Source organism: Schistocerca cancellata, chromosome 5 (assembly GCF_023864275.1).
Source record: "Schistocerca cancellata isolate TAMUIC-IGC-003103 chromosome 5, iqSchCanc2.1, whole genome shotgun sequence".
NCBI lineage: Eukaryota > Metazoa > Arthropoda > Insecta > Orthoptera > Acrididae > Schistocerca > Schistocerca cancellata.
In genome coordinates this window covers 179,007,973-179,030,051 of record NC_064630.1, presented here as the reverse complement: position 1 = coordinate 179,030,051, position 22,079 = coordinate 179,007,973, and the positions used below count along the sequence as shown (strand labels likewise).

At 49.5% G+C, this 22,079-nt stretch overlaps 1 protein-coding gene and 1 pseudogene across 1 annotated transcript in view; one reads left to right on the top strand and one right to left on the bottom strand.

Moving 5' to 3' along the window:
- The window catches only part of LOC126188427 (uncharacterized), a 641,976-nt gene that overhangs the window by 458,851 nt on the left and 161,046 nt on the right, over positions 1 to 22,079 (bottom strand). The gene's annotated exons all lie outside the window — the stretch shown is intronic.
- LOC126189781 (5S ribosomal RNA) lies at positions 18,507 to 18,624 on the top strand (annotated as a pseudogene).

The window sequence follows — 22,079 nt, the reverse complement described above, 5'->3', positions numbered from 1 at the left end:
CTAGAACCGCCGGCCACAGCGGCCGGCCTCTGACAATTTTACACTGTCGTAGTTATAGCGCGTTAATCACACGAGTACGATAAAGGACATTAATTCACATACAAGGCGATGTTTATAGACAATCATTCGCTATTAATGAATGAATACTGTGCATGGTTGTCACTTTCCTGTTGTACGTTAGTATGCCATTTCTCTCGTTGTGACAGGTCTCTATATAGTCAGTGATGGGTGGAGGACTAGATAACAGATAGAAACTAATGGAATAGTGCTGGCGGAACATAATGAGATTTCAAGAGAATTAACCTAGGGTTGTGACGTGGAGGGGGACTTCCCTTATTTGTTGGAATCACGTGCAGTCAAATGTTATACATCGGACACTGGAATGTTCGTGAGAATACGACAGATAAGCGATACTCTGACGAAAGGGGAACTAAGAGTGTGTTCTATGCCGCTTCTTCTAGGTGTTGTGGGGAAACATATTAAATCCTCTCATCGAGTGAAGTGACTACATGAGGAAAAAAGCGGATAATATGAAGATTTTACCGAAAGACAATCAGCAACAGAAGATCCATCTTTCCTTTTCTCGATGAAAAAGAAACAACATTGTTCCGTGAGTTTTGTGTGACTGAGTCTTATTGCAACCCTTGTTCACTAAAGTACGAGCAGCTCTTATCGGCTCGCCATCTTACTTACAACTATTCATGACGTCGCCTTTCCAGCTTAGATCTTTTTTAATATGTGACTTGTAAGTACTGCATCTTTTTCCAGTCAGTATAAACTTTAATTTTATTAATTTATTATATACTTAATATGTTTTGGAACAGTTAGTCTAATTCTGATGACGATGCTCATAGTAGCGTCGAAACCTGGTCAATGTTGACTTAATATTTGTGACCGAAGGGCTTATTTGTTCTAATACAATTCTGACACGGTCACTGAATCTTAGCAGCTATGTTCAAAGTTTTACATTTCCATTTGAGTTGTCTAAGCATGCAGCCACTGATTTTGGGGTTGCCAGTAGGAATACTTCTAAAGGACTGTATTCTGAGGGAAACCCAAGTCTGCCGGCTCATACATCTGTCGATAGCAGCGGGGTGATGGTGACTACTGTTCGCATGTGGGCTGGTGGTGGTGGCGGGGATGGGGGCAGAGGTGCAGCGGGGGTAGAGAAGCGAGTGAAACATCCTACTGCCCCCGTAGACCAGCAGGTCAAAGCAGTATTAGTTCGGGAGCAGTATACCAGAATTCTAAGTGACTTACTTACATAAGCTTGAGAAGTCAACTGACAGACAGAATGTTATTAGTGATGGATACATTGTCATTTGACGATGGTTACCACCCACTTTGGTATCACAGGAAGTGACAGACACGTCACAGAAGTGTCAATAAAGGTTACCTGGCGAATGTAATCCTATTGCAGGAAAAAGATTACTTATTATCCAAAGGTGCTCTCATGATCAATTTAATTAATTAGTCAATCAATTTGATATCAGTTATGTGCCACCGGGTTGATGGACGCGAGGGCAAGAGAACCATTGTTTTTTCATAGCGGCGCAATCTTTCAACAGAAGTTCAATCTCCCAGCTACACAGTGAGAGTCTTATTTTTTTTATTTTACACGTCTAGTTCCATAGGACGAAATTGAGGAGCAAATCTCCAAGGCCATGGAACGTATCAGTGAATGAAATTAGAACATAAAAATAATGACAGATAAAATAAAATGTTTATGAACCTAAGAAAGACAAGCCATAAGTTTAAGTAAACGCATTCAGCAATGTAATACAGGAATTAGCTTAATTTTTCCAGAAACTTCACGACAGAATAGAAAGAGTGACCCGTGAGGAAACCGTTTGGTTTCGATTTGAAAGCCTGTGGATTACTCGTAAGATTTTTGAATTCTTGTGGTGACTTATTGAAAATGGATGCAAAGTATGCTGCACACCTTTCCCACAAGAGTCTAGGAAGTGCGACCCAAATGCAAACTGGATTCTTGCCTAGTATTAACTCAGTGAAAGGTGTTCATTCTTGGGAATAAACTGTTATTGTTAGGAAGAAAAGACGGTAAGGAACATATACAGGATGGTCCACCTGAAGTTTCGGATGAGATTATCGCGAGAACTGTACATCGGGTAAGAATAGCGGATAAGACAATTTAGTTATCTCAAAGGGGGACATCAAATGATAGTACACGCGACCCCGGGCGCCCGCCCCTTTGGATGGGGCAGCGGAAAACCTTTAAATCTTAAATGGAAACCCCTATTTTCTATAGCAGATTCGTATTCTCCATAAAAAAGTAATTACGTTTTGTCTGATAAATTTTTTTAAACCATTGACATTTGGCCCTGAAATCGAGAAAAATTAAAATTGGGGAAGAACTCCGATTTATTTAGAATGATCCGAGAAGGATGCATCAAATCGATACGAAATGTGCACCAATTCCTTCATTACGCCAAATTAAGCTTTTTTTTTTTTTTTTTTTTTTTTACAAAATGATAGTTTTTGATGGAGGGAGACAGAATGGTATTAAAATTTCGTTAGAGAACTCTTCACAATTGCATTACTCACCCGACTGTGGCGCTACCATGGCCAACCTGCGAAATATGGATCAGTATGAAGGTCAGTGCAATACGATACAACGTCACTTTACTTTCAGATTGTGAACCGTAAACATTAACTGACGAAAGTACATTATTCTTTAGCGAAACATAACTCACTATCCTCCTACAGAGACTGTTCATATGATGTTAATTTTAGGTGAATGCCATAACAATTACGATGTAGCTGCCCAATTGTATGTGGATCGTTTCTCAAACAGACGACGTCCAAGCGAAAACATTATTTGAAATTGTACTCAACGAGCTCGAAGTGGATACATGCACCGTCCACATCGTCATCGCGAATACAATGAAAATGACGCTCGTACCCTTACCGTTCTCGCCTGTGTTCTACTGGATCCCGCAATGAGTAGTCGTGCGATTCAGAGACAAACTGGAATACCGAAATCTACTGTTTTTAGGATTTTGAAGAAACATAAACATCGTGCGTATCATATCACACGGACACAGGCACTAACGCCAAAAGATACGCAAATACGCGTGCATTTATTCCAATGGGCCTTGGAAATGATAAGAGGTGACAATGATTTTTTTTTATATACGTTATGTTCACCGATGAAGCCACATTCAAAAATGATTGTCATTATTGGTCTCCTGTCAATCCACACTGGCACAGACCCGTTGATAATCAACACAAACGGCCAGTACTGATAAGAGCTGCGCGCAACGTCACACTTCCTGAAGATAAGCTCGCGCTAGGGCGTGGCAGCGGAAGTTAGCCCGCTCAGCGCAGCAGTGGCGGCGCCGGAAGGGACCCTTTCCAGCGGATCGCGCTTAGTTAAAACTAGAGCGCGATCCTGCGCGGCCCTGGTGGCGGCCGCTGAAGCTCGTTGCGCAACAAGATGACGACTTAGAAACACAGCCATGCTATAATACCCACCCACCTCCCCAGGAGTCGGAACACCCGCACCCATCAGAACATGTAGATTATGATTTACACCTACTGATATACCTGTATAATATACGTAATAAATATATAAGAAATTTAATGAAATAAACCTAAAAACAAATTAATATAAATACAAATATAAATTAAATAATACCTAAAAGAGATAAATGAGAGAAAGTGCCACAGAGAACATCCCAGAGTGTCCCAGAGAGCACCCCAGAGTGCCACAGGGAGCTACACCACTAAGAACAATCGCTTCTTGGCTTTTGACAAGATCAATGTGTAGTATGAATGAAACATAAAAAACATCCACCCACCTCCCCAGGAGTCGGAACTCCTGCAACCTATTGTTACTAATCATCGTATTTAATTTTTAAAAAAATCTCACGAGCTAGATAAGGATGATTAGTGTAAACAACAATCTAATCAAACATGATCCGTTGAGTGGGCTTACTTCCTGCCACGCCCAGACAAGCTTATCGCTATGACGTAAGGGGCCTGTATATCTCGCTCGTGAGGCAACAGCATGCTCATTCGACTCGAGGCAGCCGCATAACACACACAGCCATGCCGCACAGGAGGAGAATGTATAGAAGGAAGAACAGAATGCCAGTTTACAAGAGTGTTGACAGCTTCTCTATTACACCAAATGAGACAGGACAACAAGAATTACTTGAAGGACCAATTACCTTTGTTGGTTGCAAGATTCAGTTTTCTTGTACAACTACAGAGGTTGTTAGTGGTAATTCGTGGTTGACGATTGCCATATTTTTGACCGAAATGTCACTGGGGAATCTTATTTACAACTTCTCCACGATGATTTGTAGGAGCTAATGGAAGATGTTGATTTAGAAACTAGGCAACGAATGTGGTTCCAACAGGACGGAGCAGCTCCCCATTATGCTAAAGATGTCCGGAATGTTTTAAATTTACGCTACCTGGATAGGATGCGGTGGATCAATTCAGTGACCTCCACGTTCACCAGACCTCGTGTGGATCTGCACGGAGATAACTTATCCTCCGATGTGTGATGGAGCTCACAGCAGTTGGTGCTTTGCCTCCCATGCATGTTGGTGTTGCGTCTTCATATGTGGATTGTCTTCTTGGGTGTCTCCTCAGCACAGTTCTGCAGAGCTAGCTATGCAGCGAGCAGGTGTGGCCAGCGGGTGGTGACGCTGCGCGGCAGTTTGCGGCCCAGTGTCCGGATTTGAGCGTTGCGCGACCGGCCAGCACGTTCGTAAAAGGTGCGGGCGGTCGTCTGGAAGAGGTCACGGAGCAGAGGTACTTCCGCGACGTCGTCAAGATGAGCGGTGGGAAAATCGTAAGGCAGGTGTAAGGCCAGCCGAAGGATGCGGTTCTGCAGTGTCTCCAGCTTCTTCAGGTTCGTGTCGGCGGCGTTCCCCCAGACGACAGCGGCATATTGGAGTACAGGGCGGAGCAGCGCCTTGTACAGGGTGATGCCCAGCCGCGGTGGTAGTTGGGAGCCGGGGTTCAGCACCGGGTACAGGGTGCGGAGCCGTTTCCGCACTTTGGCCTTCACTTTGCGGATGTGCGGAACCCGCGTGAGGCGGCGGTCGATGGTGACGCCGAGGTAATGCGCCGTTGGGCGCCACAGGGCAGGGCTTCCACCGACGGTGAGCGGTTGCAGACCCGCAGGAACGAGTCGCCTAGTGACGATCAGGAACTGGGTCTTGGCACCATTGAATTGGAGACGCCACTTAACTGCCCAGGCTGCCAGGGTGTCAACGGCGAGCTGCAAACGGCGGCGCATGACGGCGGCATTGAGGCTCCTGGTATAGAGAGCCGTGTCATCCGCGTACAGGGCGAGCCGCACACGGCCGATCTTCGGTGCATCAGACGTGTACAGCGAGTACAGGAGTGGCCCCAAGACCGAGCCCTGCGGCACGCCGGCGTTGATGCGGCGGACGGAGGACAAGCCCTGCGCGGCCCGCACATGGAAGGTCCTATCGGCAAGATAGGAAGCGATGAGACGTACGTGCGACGTCGGGACCCCAAGTTCTAAAAGTTTGAACAAGAGGCCGCGGTGCCACACACTGTCGAAAGCACGCGACACGTCCAGGAACACCGCGCCGAAGAACTCGCGCTGCTCGAGGGCGACGAACGCATCTTCCACTAGCCGAAGGAGTTGATGAACGGCCGAGTGGCCCCTGCGGAATCCGAACTGCTCTTCGGACAGGAGGCCTTCCTCGTCGACGTGGCGCTGCAGCCGCCTGATGTACACGCTTTCAAAGACCTTGGAGACGGCCGGCAGTAAACTAATAGGTTTGTAGTTCACTGGCTGCCGCACATCCTTCCCCATCTTCGGAATCGCCACGATTTCCGCATGCTTCCAGGACTGAGGAAAACTGCAGGACCGGAGGATGACATTAAAAATGTCGGCAAGATGAGTGACAGCCACGGGTGGCAACTTCTGCAGGAGGGCGTTGGAAACTTCGTCTGGGCCCGCAGCTTTCCTGGGGTTCAGGGCACGCAGTATGGACGACACCTCCTCCGCTGTCGTCTCTTCAATGACGTCATCGTCGTCGCGTGCCTCCAGGTAACATGGGAGCCGGTCAGCAACCATGTCGTCGTGGACAGCGTCAGTCGGATCTTCGATAGGCGTAAACGCAGCCTCGAAGACGTCTGCGAGGGGATCAGCCTTCGCAGCTGGTTCGCAGACAGCCTGACCATGAACCAGCAGCGGAGGGATACGCTGTGTGCGTCGGAGGAAACGCTTCGTCGTCTGCCAGGCTGTGCCGTCTTCAAGACAAAGGGTGGCGACCTTGTTATTCCAGTCGCGATTGCGATGGTTGTCAATGGTGGCCCGGATGTCCCGACGCATCCTGTTGAGGAGGCTCTTGGTGTTGGCATTTCTCGTCCTCTGCCACTCCCGGTAGACCCTGTTCTTCTCGGTGATGGCCGCAAGGATGTCCGGCGGCAGCTGTCGGGAGTAGTCAGGCGGAGGGCGAGGGCGGGGCGGCGTCGCTATAGTGGCAGCGTCGATCGTGGTTGCCGCGAAGTGCAGAAGTGCTTCGTCCGCTCCAGCTTCCGCAGGGGGCGGCGCGGCGGCGAGTGAGTGCGTCACGGCTGCTTGAAACCTGTCCCAGTCGATGCCAGCAAGTGAGATACCTCGCCTGGGCTGTTGGAGGGCGTCTAGGTCGACATAAAAAACTACAGGGACATGATCCGAAGACAGCGCCGTCCTCGTCGTGGCGGTGATCTGATGAGGGATGCCCTTGACGACCACGATGTCGATTATGTCTGGGAGCCCACGGGCAGGGAAGATTGTAGGGTCGTACGGCCCCATCACCAGCGCATGGTGACGTTCCGCTACCCGGAGCAGGCAGCGGTCAGCGGCGTTGGTGATCCTGGAGTTCCAGGAGACATGTTTACTATTGAAGTCCCCGGCGACGAACACCTGCCCCCTCAGGGAGAGCAGAGCATCGATGTCAGCAGGGTCCAGGGGACGAGACGGCGGCCGGTAGGCCGCGACGAACGTGATGGCGCCCGCCGAGGTGTGAACGACGACACCAGTGGCCTCCAGCGTTGCCAGTGGGGGAAGTTGTATCACATGATGACGAATGCCGTTGCGGACGTAGACGGCTGTTCCGCCACCCGCCGTCGGTCGGTCGGTGCGATAGCTGGAGTAGTTTGCCGCCCTGACGTCGACCCCAGGCTTCAGGTGTGTTTCATTGATAAGGCAGACGTCGACGGCTTCATCTCGGAGAAATTGGCGAAGTTCGCCAGCTTGAGTGCGGACGCCGTTGGCATTCCACGCGACGACTGTGAGCCGTCTAACGCTGCCCACGGTGCGGCTGGTGAGTGTTGACAGCGGTCTGGGTTGGAGAGGCCATCGGCACTGCAGCGGTGAGTTGCTGCGACAGGACTTCAATCAACTTCGTAGCACTGGTCACCAGGGCTGTGAGCTGCGCGACGGGGTTGGCCAGGTCAGCGGTGGAGGCAGCCGGCGCGGCCCCGGCGCTGGAAGGGGGAGGCGTGGCTGCTTCGCTGTGAGAGTCCACCTGGGGCTGCGCGACTGACGATGCCAAGGGCTGGGTACACACAGGGCGGTGACCCCCGCGCCGGCGGTTGGCGGGGCGCGGTCCGGCCGACGTCCCGGGAGAGGCAGCACCCGGTTCCGCCACTAGCAGCTGTGGTGGAGGCGCAAGAGCGGCACGGCCACGAATGCGGCAGGAGCAGTCGACGCAGCCGGGACGGCGGAGGGCACCCCTGACGTTGCCGCCGCGAAAGAGACGCCTGTCCGTCTCGTTGCTGGCTTCTTCTGACGTGGCGCCGGTGTTTGGCCACGTTGGCGAGCGATGGCACGCTTCCACACCTCACACCCACGATAACTGCCCACGTATGCACCGCCACAGAGTGCACATGTAGGCTTCTCGGTGGGCGGACGGGGGCACGCACTTCCTGCATGAGCGCCGGCGCATTTAACACATCTGTCCGGCATGGAGCAGTGGCGCGCGACGTGATTGATCCCCTGGCAGCGAAAGCACTGCACAGGGCCTCTCCGGGAGCGAAGATCTTCGGTCTGAACCGGAACGTCGGCGACCCACGTCAATTGGTATAGTTTGCGGTTCTCCACGGTGTCAGAGCAGACGACCAGGAAGAGCGGCATATCATCGCGTGATTTCGGCGACTTCATCTTCACGACTGCTCTGATGTAGAAGCCCAGGTCAGCGAGTTCACGATGCAGGTGATCGGCTTCCATGTTGAACGGGAGGTCGCGGAAGACAATCTTCAAGACCTTGTCAGGCGCGGAAGCGTGGGTATAGAATGGTATACCACGATCAGACGCCTCCTGAGCGACCCGTCGATAATCGTCAGCAGAGCGGAGTGTGACCCTGTACAGGTCACGCCCTGCAGGCTTCACGGTGTACACGGCCGTTGTCTAGCTGCGCAACAGCTTCTGCAGTTCCCCATACGGCGGCCGAAATTGGAGGACCACCGGCGGGAGATGGAAGTCTTTCTTCGGCGCAGGATCGCGCGGCGGCGGGTCCGGCGCGTCATCGAGCGCGTCGAATGAGTTGGCGACGGCAGTTGGAGGCGTCGTCGATGACTTGCAGTTCGCCTGGCCGGAACAAAACCGTCGGCATCAGGGGCGAGATCTTGCTTGGCTCTCTTCTCGATCGGCGAGCTGCGAGCAGCGGACGTCGCAGCTGTTGCCCTCCTCTTCTGTTTCCCGCTGCGTCCGCGTGGCTGGGGGGGCGGTAGAGCTCTCATCTTCTGAATCTGGCAGCGGAGTAGACAGCGCAGTCTTCAACGTTTCCGGAGCTGTGTCCGTCAGATCCATAGCCATAGCACTGGTCGTCATAAGTGGGGGGCCAGATGGGGCCGCCGGCGGCGCAAGCGCGGCTGGGCGGCGATCTGCCACACCCTTCGCGTCGCTAGCAGGCGCAGGTACGTCCTTCTCGCGGCTGCGCATCTCAGCGACTGTAGTAGTAGTGTGGAGTGAGTCGAGTGTAAATGGGGATAATTTTGAACAATTTCTTCGTGGCTAGTTACATTACTTAAGCACCCCAACATGTGAGACGCCAGGGGACTCACACTAATGAAGCACCCCATGGGAACATCATAATACTACGTCCATGTTCCTGGGGAATGCTAAAAGTAGGATACAGTACATTTTGTACAAAAATAGCTTAATTTGGCGTAACGAAAGAATTGGTGCACATTTTTGATCGATTTGATGCGTGTTTCTCGGATAATTCTAAATAAATCGGAGTTCTTCCCCAATTTTAATTTTTTCTCGATTTCAGAGCCATCTATCAATGATTTAAATAAATGATTCACACAAAACTTGATTACTTTTTTATGGAGAATCCAAATCTGCAATAAAAATGCGTGTTTCCATTTAAGATTTAAAAGTTGCCCCCCGTCCCACCCAAGGGGGCGCGGGATGGAGATCACGTGTAGTATCATGTGATGTCCCCCGTTCAGCTTTCGAACTTGTCTTACCCACTATTTTTACTCGATGTATAGTTTTCGAGATAATCTCATCCGAAACTCAGATGGACCACCCTGTGTATATACTGAGAGGCCAATGTCAGAGTACCCACGCCAATGAACAAGGGTTGACATAAAGTTCGCTGATTTACATCACTTATTCCCCGAACCGCACGTGTCTGAGCCTCAAATGTCCTTTGACAACGGGAAGAGTTATCCTAAAACATAATGCCAAACGTCATCAGCTAATGAGGATATGCAAAATAGACTATTTTTCATGTCGGTCTACCACTTGCTTCAGATACCATGCGAATAGTAAATATGGCATCATTAAGTCTTTGAACAAGACCCTGATTGTGGGCTTTCCAACACAGTTTACTATCTACCTGAACACCTAGAAATCTGAACTGCTTAGTTTCACTAATCATATGCCCATTCTGTGAAATTAAAACGTCGGGTTTTGTTGATTTGTATGTTAGACACTGTAAAAACTGAGTCTTACAGTGATTTAGCGTTAGTTTATTTCCTAAAAACCACGAACTTATGTATTTAACTGCACTATTTGAAACAAATGCCAGCATTTCACACAACATATATTTTAGACTCACCTGTAAAACTGGAGGGCATATCATTTATATAAATAAGGAGCAGGAGTGCCCCCCCCCCCCCCAATTTAACTATCCGCCACTCGGATCCAGCATCAGAGTCATGCTCAACACTATGAGTAATGACCTTTTTCTGTCGGTTGTTAAAGTAAAAGGTGAACAAATTGTGAGCTACTTCCCATATTCTGTAATGGTGCAACTTCTGGAGCAATATTTTGTTATCAACACAATCAAACGCATTAGTTAAATCAAAAAAGATGTTTAATCCACCCAGTACCTCACAGAGAAAGGAGAATATAGCATTTTCGGTTGTTAAACCACTTCAAAATCCGAGCTGTACATTGGATAGCAAATTATGTGAAATAAAATGATCAATTATCCTTACATATGCAGCCTTTCCAATAACTTCACATAACACTGGTGGTATAGAAATAGGTCTAAAATTGTCTAAATTATCCCTTTCTCCCTTTCTACAAAGTAAAAATTACAAATACGGCTTAGCACAGCGCTAACAGATGCAGCATAGTGCTTTACTACTCTGCTAGGTACTCCATCATATGTATGAGAGTCCTTAGTCTTCAGTGATTTAATTATCGACTCAATCTCCCTCTTGTCAGTATCACAGAGGAGAGTTTCAGACATCAGTCACGGAAAGGCATTTTCTGAAAGAGTTATATGATTCCCTGTAGAAACGAAGTTTTTATTTAATTCACCAGCAATGCTCAGAATGTGATTGTTAAATACTGTTCATATATCTGACTTATTAGTAACAGAAACCAAAGAACCCTCTCTAGCCTGAGGAGAAATGCTCTGAAGTCAGAGTTAGGGCACTTATAAATAACAACAATTGAAAATTTAGTTGCACTGCACAACATTAACTGTTCAGTACAGTGCCATGGTATGTCTACAGACTCAAATGGAATACTGTTTTTTAAGTACATGGCCACTCTCCCACTTCACAATGAACTCCTTGAAAAACAGCCAGATAATTAGTATAAAATATATGTAAAAATCTGCCAACCGGTTGCATGGGTTTTCTGTATACCTTGACCAGGTTTCGTCACCTCTAACAAGGGAACCACCCCATCGCACCCCCCTCAGATTTAGTTATAAGTTGGCCTTGAAAAATTGAACACAGATCAATCGAGAAAACAGGAAGAAGTTGTGTGAAACTATGAAAAAATAAGCAAAATATACAAACTGAGTAGTCCATTAGCAACGTAGGCAACATCATGGGGAGTGAGAGCGCAGCAGCGCTGTAGTCCAGTGGTCAGTCCGGCATTCGCCGCCGTGCAGTGCGGACGTGTTGTTGTTTCCGCCTGCGGAGCGCGCTCGCTCGCTGTTGTTTACATTTCAGCGGCCGTCACTTACGTGTCGCTTACGTGCACTAGAACCATGGCCAACCGTTTTCGAAAATCAACTTTACGAATCAACTTCTGCAACGACTACGCACGACCAAAGGCCTTGGAAGTGGAACGCTCCGTACGCGACGTTGCTAAGATCCCAGCTTCTGACATCTTGGGTATCCATTTGTCCATATTAAGCAGTACGGTGTACGTCAAAGTCGTCAATGACGCGGTATGTGAAAGAATACTTAGTGACACCAACCATGGATTACGCTTTTGCCACGCCGACGGCAATGTCGGAGCGGTCACTGTCGACCATGCCGGCTTAGGAATGCGCACCATACGAGTTTTCGAACTCCCGTTCGAGCTTCCGGTGGAAGGCGTTATCGCGGCTTTCCGCCCCTATGGCACTGTACATGGCCGTTCTTAACGGTGTACGGCAGATCACTATCGTCCACCATCACCACGTGCCACCTTACCTGCAAATTAGCGGGTGCCGCGCGGTTGTCGTATACGACGGCCAACCCAAAACCTGTTCCGGGTGACCCTTCCAGCTGCTACGGATACCGCTGGGGCCGACGCGTCGCGCTCAAAGCCTGACGCTACTCCGGCGCCACTACCAACAGCGACGACTTCCGACACCCACACGCCTGAACATATGGACGCCCCTTCATTTGACGTTCCCGCGACGGCCTTCCTCTCAGAGCGACGCGACTCCCTTCCGTCTTCCGACACGGAGGGACGAACCCGCAAACAACGTTCACCTAAGAGGCGCAAGAGGAGGCGCCGTACGGTCTCGGAACGAGACGGATCACCTCCCACTGATACTCCAGAGGCCGTCCGACCCGACGAGGCCTCGGAGAACTTACAAGACGATACGAATGACGACAACATGACGCCGACTGTGGATACCTCGATGCCTACTCTACTGGCTCGCTCAGGTGCTCCTGAACCAATGGACTCCACAGTTGCGACTGCCGCCGAGACGTCCTCCGCCCCTACGACCGAAGTGGAAAGTACGACCATCACAACGATAACGCCTTCAATGGTGTGGAGTGAGGACGTCGATGAGGACCCGGACCACACGCTGGGGACAGAGTTACCCCAGACGGAAGCATCGTTACGCCGCTGATAATGCCGTCAGGTGGCGTACGGCACGACTCACCGTTGCCTCGTCCCTCTTCATCCTCCGCCGGTGGAGTTCCCCTCCACGGCGGGGTACGGCTCCAAACCTACCGAATAGCGACGATCAACACTAACACCATTAGCTCACCCGTGAAACTTCAACTGCTGCGAGAGATGATATGGGCGTCGGACGTCGATATCGCACTACTACAGGAAGCACACCTGGCCACACTTCCAGACGTCGCGGGATATAACACTTATCCTTCTCCTGGTGACCACCTGGGACGCGGCGTAGCCATCTACGACAGAGAAGGCATTCCAGTGCCCGATATCACATACCTTCCATCTGCCAGAGGCATGGCCGTGACCGTCATGGGGACGCGTATCGTCAACATTTACGCTCCGTCAGGCTCCACCCGCAGACGCGACAGGGCACTCTTCTATTCAGAAGAAATCGCTCCTTTGTTTCTTAGACGCTGCGACCATTACTTGCTTGGGGGTGATTTTAATTGTGTCTTGCACCCTAAAGATCAAGTGCCCCACTACAACATCTGTCAAGAACTGTGTCTTGTCGTCCGAGATCTGTTGCTACGCGACACTTGGGAAGTTCGGCACGGCGACGCGCCTGGACATACTTACCAGACGAGTCACTCCGCGAGCCGCCTTGATAGAATTTACGTCTCTCGAGAATTCACACCGGCAGTCGAAGGTGCAGAACTTTGGCCCCTGACCTTTTCGGACCACTGTGTCTAGATCTGCAACATTCTCTTCCTCAAGCAAGTGGTTTGGCGTAATCGTGCACCGTGGAAGCTAAACACCTCCCATCTTCATGATCCCGAATGTCTTCAACGTGTTACCGAGACATGGGCCACCTGTGAACGTCGCTTACCTAAATACCGCACGACCTTGACCTGGTGGCTGGAATGTGCCAAACCTGCCATTCGACATACTTTGATTCAGTATGGTAAGGAAGTTGCTATGTGGCGCCGGCACACTACCGACTATTTCTACGCCGTTCTCCGCGACCTGGACGCCCAACCGCCCACCCCCGACACCCAGAGGGAACGCAGCAGGATTAAGGCGCAAATTGTAACTTTGACACGCCGTAGACTGCAGGGGGCTATGGTGCGAACCCGATGTCAAGATTCGGCGGAACAAGAACATCCGACCATGCATCATATCGGCTCCGATAGGAAACATCGACGACAACAACTCATCACCGAGATCACCACCTGTCGCGCCCAGCACGTCACTTGCCAGGCCGAAATCGTCAGTGCCTTTGTCGACCACTACCGCACAATATACCAGGAGGAGACTACCAACAATCACGCTGAGGAGTCTGTGTTACCACACGTAACTCGCACCCTCACCAGCGACGAAGCGGACGAGCTGATGGAGCCCATTACGCGTGACGAAATCCACGATGCAATCATAAAGGTGCTCTGAATAAGTCACCTGGTGTCGACGGATTGCCGATAGAATTTTATCGCGCTTTCTTCATACTAATGGCGTCACGGTGGACAACGATGTTTCATAAACCGCTGACGATGGGGAACGCCGTACCGCCGTCCTTCGTCACGGGAATTATTATACCCATCCACAAACCGACACCAGGTGTGACGACAGCACATTACCGTCCCCTGACTCTGCTTAACGCAGACTGTAAAATTTTTACACGCCTACTAGCAACGCGATGCCGCAAGATCCTGCCAAAATTCTATCCCCGGAACAGACAACTCCGGGCGGCTCAGTTAATACACAAACGGCCACAGGAGAATGTAGCGATTTAATTGCACTGGCAGCGGCGTGCAGACTCCGCGCCGCAGTGGTTGCCATTGATTTTGACAGCGCATTCGACAAAGTGCGGCATCTTTTTCTGTTCTCAGTGATGAACCGCATGGGTTTTCCACCAGCCTTTATCGACGTGATCCGGCGCCTGTACGGCACCGCCGAATCGCTGATGCAGGTTAACGGCCGTGTGGCGGGACCAGTGGCAATCCGGCGTTCCGTACGGCAAGGCTGCCCACTTTCGACCCTACTGTATGCCATAAGCCTGGAGCCACTCGTCGGGAGTCTGACGAGCCACCTTTCTGGTCTCACTTTGCGACAGCACAGTTTTCGATGTCGTGCGTATGCGGACGACCTCCTCCTCTTGATCCGCTCACGGAGTGAAACACACACGGTACTTGATCTGATATCAACGTACGGCACTGCAGCGGGCAGTAACATGAATGTGGCTAAATCCGCGGCGATGCCCATTGGACGCGGCCTCTCACACGACGACTTAGCACCTCTCCCGTGTGTACAACAACTACGATGCCTTGGTATCATTTTCACCTCCACCGTGCGCCGCTCCGCTGCCATCAATTTTCGGCGTGCACTCCAAACTATCCGCACAACGGTGAGACAAAATCTTCTCCGACGACTCGATTCTTTACAACGTGTTCAATACCTCAATCAACAAGTGGCGGCCAGAATGGTCCACATCGCACAGGTCCTCCCGCTGCCATCAACTATTGGACGCAGCCTCCAGGCTGCCCTCGGATACTTCCTTACGGCCGGTACGATCTTCAAGGTCCGCTAGACACGCTCACCCTTCCCCCGCGAGCGGGGGGCCACGGCCTTGTCAATGTGCGACTCCGCGCGGCGTCCTTGTACATGTCGACCATGCACAAGCAGTGGCACTGGGGCACCTCCCTTACGCGCAGCTTGCTGGATATTCTTGTGCCTGCGACCATAACACCACCAGTACTAGTCGGACACGTCAAGCATCATCTGACGCACATTTCTAATTTCATCGTCGACTTCAGTTATGCTCACACACACTTACCGACCACGCGTTCTCCTCGACCTAAAGATTTTTACACCCAACTCCTTCGTTCCATATCCAGCATCAATATCGAACTGAGACATCCGTCCACGCGGTGGCCAACGGTTTGGCGTCACATCCACCAGCCTTTTCTTCCCTCCAACGTCCGGGCAACATGGTACCAAGTCGCAAATGAAAAATTCGCCACAAATCATCGTCTTCACGCCATCGGACTAAAGGACTCTCCACTTTGTTCCATTTGCCACCTCGTGGATGACGATGTCCATCAACTGACTTGTGCTGCCACCAGTGACGTCTGGAAACTTGCCCGACAGTTCGTTGCCTGTTACCTCCGCGTTCCGCCGGACTCGATTGACCCACGGACTTTTATCCATCCTGAGAATACTTATTTCCCCGCTTCCAAAAATCATGTGATTGTATGGGTCAAGGGATGGACGATCACCTACATGTATAATGATGGCGACAAATCACGCCTTGATTTCTGGCAGTACTTACAAAAAGCCCACAGTGAAGTCGAACACCGACCGCGCTACCGCGCCTTCTTCGCCAATTATCTACATGCGATCTTTACTTCACCCCCGCTCAGTTGGATGGTGCCACACGCCGGCAGCACTCCCCCCCCCCCCCCCCTGCTGACATCTGAGACTCTCCGCGCTAACTTCATACATTGTAACCCACAGTGGAGTAGGCGCATGGACACGCGCCTCCTTTCTTTAATGCACTACCCCAGAAAACACTGGTATTTCCCTCACTCCACTGTATATTGCTTCACACCTCTTAGATTACATCAGAATTATTATTCTTTTTTTTTTCCTACACCTTGTTCATAAAAAAAAAATTGCTCGCCTTCTACGAGTATAATGTCTTGTGTTATTTTCGCCGGAAGGATGGCATTTCTGTTGTATTTAAGTTTGTACCAATAAAGATCTTTTTTTCATTTACCCTTTTCCTGGTGAAAAAAATAAAAATAATACAAAAATAAATCAAAAAGCTACTTTGAGGGAGTGATTCAGGGACGGGAGGGGGGAGACATCGCGGCCGGGCCTCGGGTTTCGACCCCTTCCCGCCTTGTCTCCACCTACTCATAACTGAACACTCTTAAAAAAAAAAGTGGTTAGCGTAAGCAGCTACGGAACGAGAGGTCCTTGGTTCAAATCTTCCCTCCAGTAACAATTTTCTTTCTTTATTTTCGCAAACTTATGATCTATCCGTTCGTTCATTGACGTCTCTGTTCACTGTATAAGTTTAGTGTCCGTGTTTTGCGACTCCACCGCAAAACCGTGCGATTAGTAGACGAAAGGACGTGCCTCTCCAATGAGAACCGAAAACAGTTGATCCCAAGGCCATAGGTCAACCGATTCCTCCACGGGAAAACACATCTGATATATTCTATACGACACTGGTGACGGCATGTGCGTCACATGACAGGAATATGTTGTCGACCCAACTAACTTGTACACTTGGCGAATGGGTAAAAAGATTGTTCTACCTCGCCCGATTTAGGTTTTCTTGTGCATGTGATAATCACTCGCAAAAAAGTGATGAAAACATAAGAGTTTGTCACATAAACTGTAACACATGAATGAAACACTATCGCAGTCTCACAGTTTTCCCTGTGCTCTGTTGTAACATACGTTTTTAACGTTTTTAAATTTTTCCGTGTGTAGACCGTCAAATCCTGCATATGTCCAAGCAAATCTGAACATGTCCTGGAATTTTGGAGAGCGAAGTTGATTATGTGTGAGTGCCTGAACTTCCATACTTGACACACGATCACGTAAACAATACTGCTCTGTGTACCTGTGCAGCTTCGCAAAATCATAGAATCTTTTCACAAAGTATTTCACTTGCCGAAAACCAAACACATCTAACGGTTGCACAAGAGGTGTACAACCTGGAGGAATGGTAATCACGTCTACTCCGACACTAAAATTGCACGGACAGATTAGTCTGAAAATAAAAAATTATACTTTTCACTCGAGGGAAGATTTGAACCAAGGACTCTTCGTTCTGCAGCTGCTCACGCTAACCACGGGACCACGGCGCTCCTGAGTTCCGATTATCCTCGATGTTGCCTATGTTGCGCATGAACAACTCAATTTGTATAATTTGCTTCTTTTTTCATAGTTCCACACAACTTCTTCCTGTTTTCTCGATTGACCTGTGTTCAGTTTTTCAAGGCCTATCACACTGTGCCATGTTATAACTAAATCTGAAGGGGGTGCGATTCGGAGGTCCCCTTGTAAGGGTGACTTCATCAGAAGGTAAGGTAATTACCTAAAATGAATGTCAGACTAAATATCTTATCTAATAAAAGTTTACATAAATGTAATCGAGATAAATAGTATCCTGGTAAAGGAAGCCTTTGAACTGTCAAATAATGTATGTCGTGCTCCGATATACCAATAATGTGTGAGTCATTATGCATAAGCAGTTCACTAACTTTATCTCTAATACCTATTATATTTTGATTAAAAATGTTAATACCTTCATTAGTTTGATACCTGACTTCCTGTAAAGGCGATTCCTTGTTAGATAGGCTTTCTGTAAGCAGGGACAGCTATCAGCTGACTTCAATCTAAGAAAGGTGCAACTCTAACACCAGCTACTGCAGGAATTTGCCAATGAGCGATTCCACTACCACCCACCTTCATCATGCTCCCCGTCCCTAACAAGGCCCCCCAGCTTCATCCATAATCATTACCTGATCCTCATTCGTAAAATTCTTTTACGAGTCCCCTATGCTAACAGTCACCTGAGCCAGCACTGCACTAAGCTTCACAATGCTGGTGACCTGGTACTCACTCCCTAACACATCCTGTAACTGTTGTCCCATACCTCTGCCACGCGAACTACCTAACAGCAGAATCTTCCTTTTTCTTTTAGAATTTGCAAATGATTTAGGCGCCCTAATTGCTGAGGACTGCTGCATGACCACCGTTATAAAATCAGCTATATTACCAATTTTATAAAGTGATATGAGGTATTAAATTGATATTTACAACTTCTCTATGCTGTTAACTTAACGGACTTCATTGGTGACGAGGCATCTGGCTATTTTAAGAGAGTTCGAAAGTGAGAAGGCATCCCATGACAGAAGTAGATAATGTTGTTAGCTCTCCGCCGTGAGCAAAAAACGCCAACGGCCATGCCGCAGTGGTAACACCGGTTCCCGTCAGATCATCGAAGTTAATCGCTGTCGGGCTGGGTTAGCACTTGGATGGGTGACCATCCGGTCTGCCGGGCGCTGTTGGCAAGCGGCGTGCACTCAGCCCTTGTGAGGCAAACTGAGGAGCTACACTCCTGGAAATTGAAATAAGAACACCGTGAATTCATTGTCCCAGGAAGGGGAAACTTTATTGACACATTCCTGGGGTCAGACACATCACATGAGCACACTGACAGAACCACAGGCACATAGACACAGGCAACAGAGCATGCACAATGTCGGCACTAGTACAGTGTATATCCACCTTTCGCAGCAATGCAGGCTGCTATTCTCCCATGGAGACGATCGTAGAGATGCTGGATGTAGTCCTGTGGAACGGCTTGCCATGCCATTTCCACCTGGCGCCTCAGTTGGACCAGCGTTCGTGCTGGACGTGCAGACCGCGTGAGACGACGCTTCATCCAGTCCCAAACATGCTCAATGGGGGACAGATCCGGAGATCTTGCTGGCCAGGGTAGTTGACTTACACCTTCTAGAGCACGTTGGGTGGCACGGGATACATGCGGACGTGCATTGTCCTGTTGGAACAGCAAGTTCCCTTGCCGGTCTAGGAATGGTAGAACGATGGGTTCGATGACGGTTTGGATGTACCGTGCACTATTCAGTGTCCCCTCGACGATCACCAGTGGTGTACGGCCAGTGTAGGAGATCGCTCCCCACACCATGATGCCGGGTGTTGGCCCTGTGTGCCTCGGTCGTATGCGGTCCTGATTGTGGCGCTCACCTGCACGGCGCCAAACACGCATACGACCATCATTGGCACCAAGGCAGAAGCGACTCTCATCGCTGAAGACGACACGTCTCCGTTCGTCCCTCCATTCACGCCTGTCGCGACACCACTGGAGGCGGGCTGCACGATGTTGGGGCGTGAGCGGAAGACGGCCTAACGGTGTGCGGGACCGTAGCCCAGCTTCATGGAGACGGTTGCGAATGGTCCTCGCCGATACCCCAGGAGCAACAGTGTCCCTAATTTGCTGGGAAGTGGCGGTGCGGTCCCCTACGGCACTGCGTAGGATCCTACGGTCTTGGCGTGCATCCGTGCGTCGCTGCGGTCCGGTCCCAGGTCGACGGGCACGTGCACCGTCCGGCGACCACCGGCGACAACATCGATGTACTGTGGAGACCTCACGCCCCACGTATTGAGCAATTCGGCGGTACGTCCACCCGGCCTCCCGCATGCCCACTATACGCCCTCGCTCAAAGTCCGTCAACTGCACATACGGTTCACGTCCACGCTGTCGCGGCATGCTACCAGTGTTAAAGACTGCGATGGAGCTCCGTATGCCACGGCAAACTGGCTGACACTGACGGCGGCGGTGCACAAATGCTGCGCAGCTAGCGCCATTCGACGGCCAACACCGCGGTTCCTGGTGTGTCCGCTGTGCCGTGCGTGTGATCATTGCTTGTACAGCCCTCTCGCAGTGTCCGGAGCAAGTATGATGGGTCTGACACACCGGTGTCAATGTGTTCTTTTTTCCATTTCCAGGAGTGTATTTGATTGTGAAGTAGCGGCTCCGGTCTCGTAAACTGACATACGGCCGGGAGAGCGGTGTGCTGTGCCCCTCCATATCCGCACCCAGTGGCGCCTCTGGACTGAGGATGACACGGCGGCGGGTCGGTACCATTGGGCCTTCCAATGCCTGTTCGGATGTAGTTTAGTTTTTAAGAGCAAAAAGTGAGTCCGATATCCTAGTCCTATGAGGCAGGACGTAACGGATTTTAAGCTGATAAGAACAGTTTTTTTTTTTTTTCGTTGCTTACATTAGGACTTTGTTTTGTATTATCATCGATAGTTGAGAGAAAGTTTTCAGTTTGTGACTCACGTTGTGAATGTCACTTTATCCGAAGGAACATTGCCTAACATCACACTCCGGCACACCACAGGACGGTCTGCGGTCTTCAGCGACGTCTGCCCTCACAACTACGAGAAGGAAACCTGGGCGAAAAAGAAAAGATCACTTAACTAACGAGGCCAAGCTTTACTGCTTGGGGTATATAAAGTGAAGGCTTATTAATTTCGAGAAGACGAGTTTTGAGGACCGCGTGTCAGCTGCGTCAGTGCCACCTTGTTCCAACAAGCAGGGGAATGGTTTCAAGGAAAATACTATTCTTTTCTTTCCAGAAGAAGTCTTTATTTCGTCATGAAGAAGAACATTACGCAGGGGAATGATTTAAAGGAAAAAAAGTTTCTTTTCTTTAGAGAAGAAGTATTTTATTCCATCGTGAAGAAGAACAGTTTCTTTTAATGGCGATGAAGCCAGGCCGAGAAGGCAACTTCTGGCGAGCGTAAGAATGGGTTGAAGGGGAGGAAGGAGACCCAAAAAAAAAAAAGTACAAAAAAGGAAAAAAAGTTCGAGTCTCGGTAAAAAAAGTTGGTAGAGCACTTGCCCGTGAGTCTCGGTCCAGCACACAGTTTTAATCTGCCAGGAAGTCTCCTATAAATTGTTAAACAATTAATTTGGTTGGGTAGTACGGTAGCATTTCCGCCATTTTTGATATCACAATTTTTGGGGGTTTGGACACGCTGGTTCATGTTGTGTTCACACAAACAGGAAGTAACCACTTCAGAGAGACAGAGACCGCGCGAGTCTTGCATTTCTCGATCAAAGGGATGCTACAACCTGATGTTTGTGCGGGGACTTCGAGAGCAAATGGAGCTCCCTTGAGCAGGTGGGCAAGTCACCTTGGTGATGGGTTTGAGGCAAAGTTGTTACAACAGGAATTGGCCATTGGAGAGAAAGCGGAGGTGCTTTCCCGATATCGAATATCATAGGATGTTACCTCCACGTCCGCCGTCGGTGATATTTAGTATCGTGATCTGTAATTAATATACAGGGTGATCCATTGATAGTGACCGGGCCAAATATCTCACGAAATAAGCATCAAACGAAAAAACTACAAAGAACGAAAAAAGTCTAGCTTGGAGAGAGAAACCAGATGGCGTTATGGTTGGCCCGCTAGATTTCGCTGCCATAGGTCAAACGGATATCAACTGCGATTTTTTAAAGTAGGAACCCCCATTTTTTATTTCATATTCGTGTAGTACGTAAATAAATATGAATCTTTTAGTTGGACCACGGGTTTCGCTTTGTGATACATGGCGCTGTAATAGTCACAAACGTATAAGTACGTGGTATCACGTAGCATTCCGCCAGTTCGGGCGATATTTGCTTCGTGATACATTACCCGTGTTAAAATAGAACGTTTACCAATTGCGGAAAAGGTCGATATCGCGTTGAAGTATGGCTATTGTGATCAAAATGCCCAACGGGCATGTGCTGTCTATGCTGTTCAGTGTCCTGGACGACATCATCCAAATGTCCGGACCGTTCGCCAGATAGTTAGGTTATTTAAGGAATTAGGAAGTGTTCAGCCACACGTGAAACGTCAACCACGACCTGTAACAAATGATGATGCCCAAGTAGGTGTTTTAGCTACCGTCGCGCCTAATCCGCACATCAGTAGCAGACAAATTGCATGAG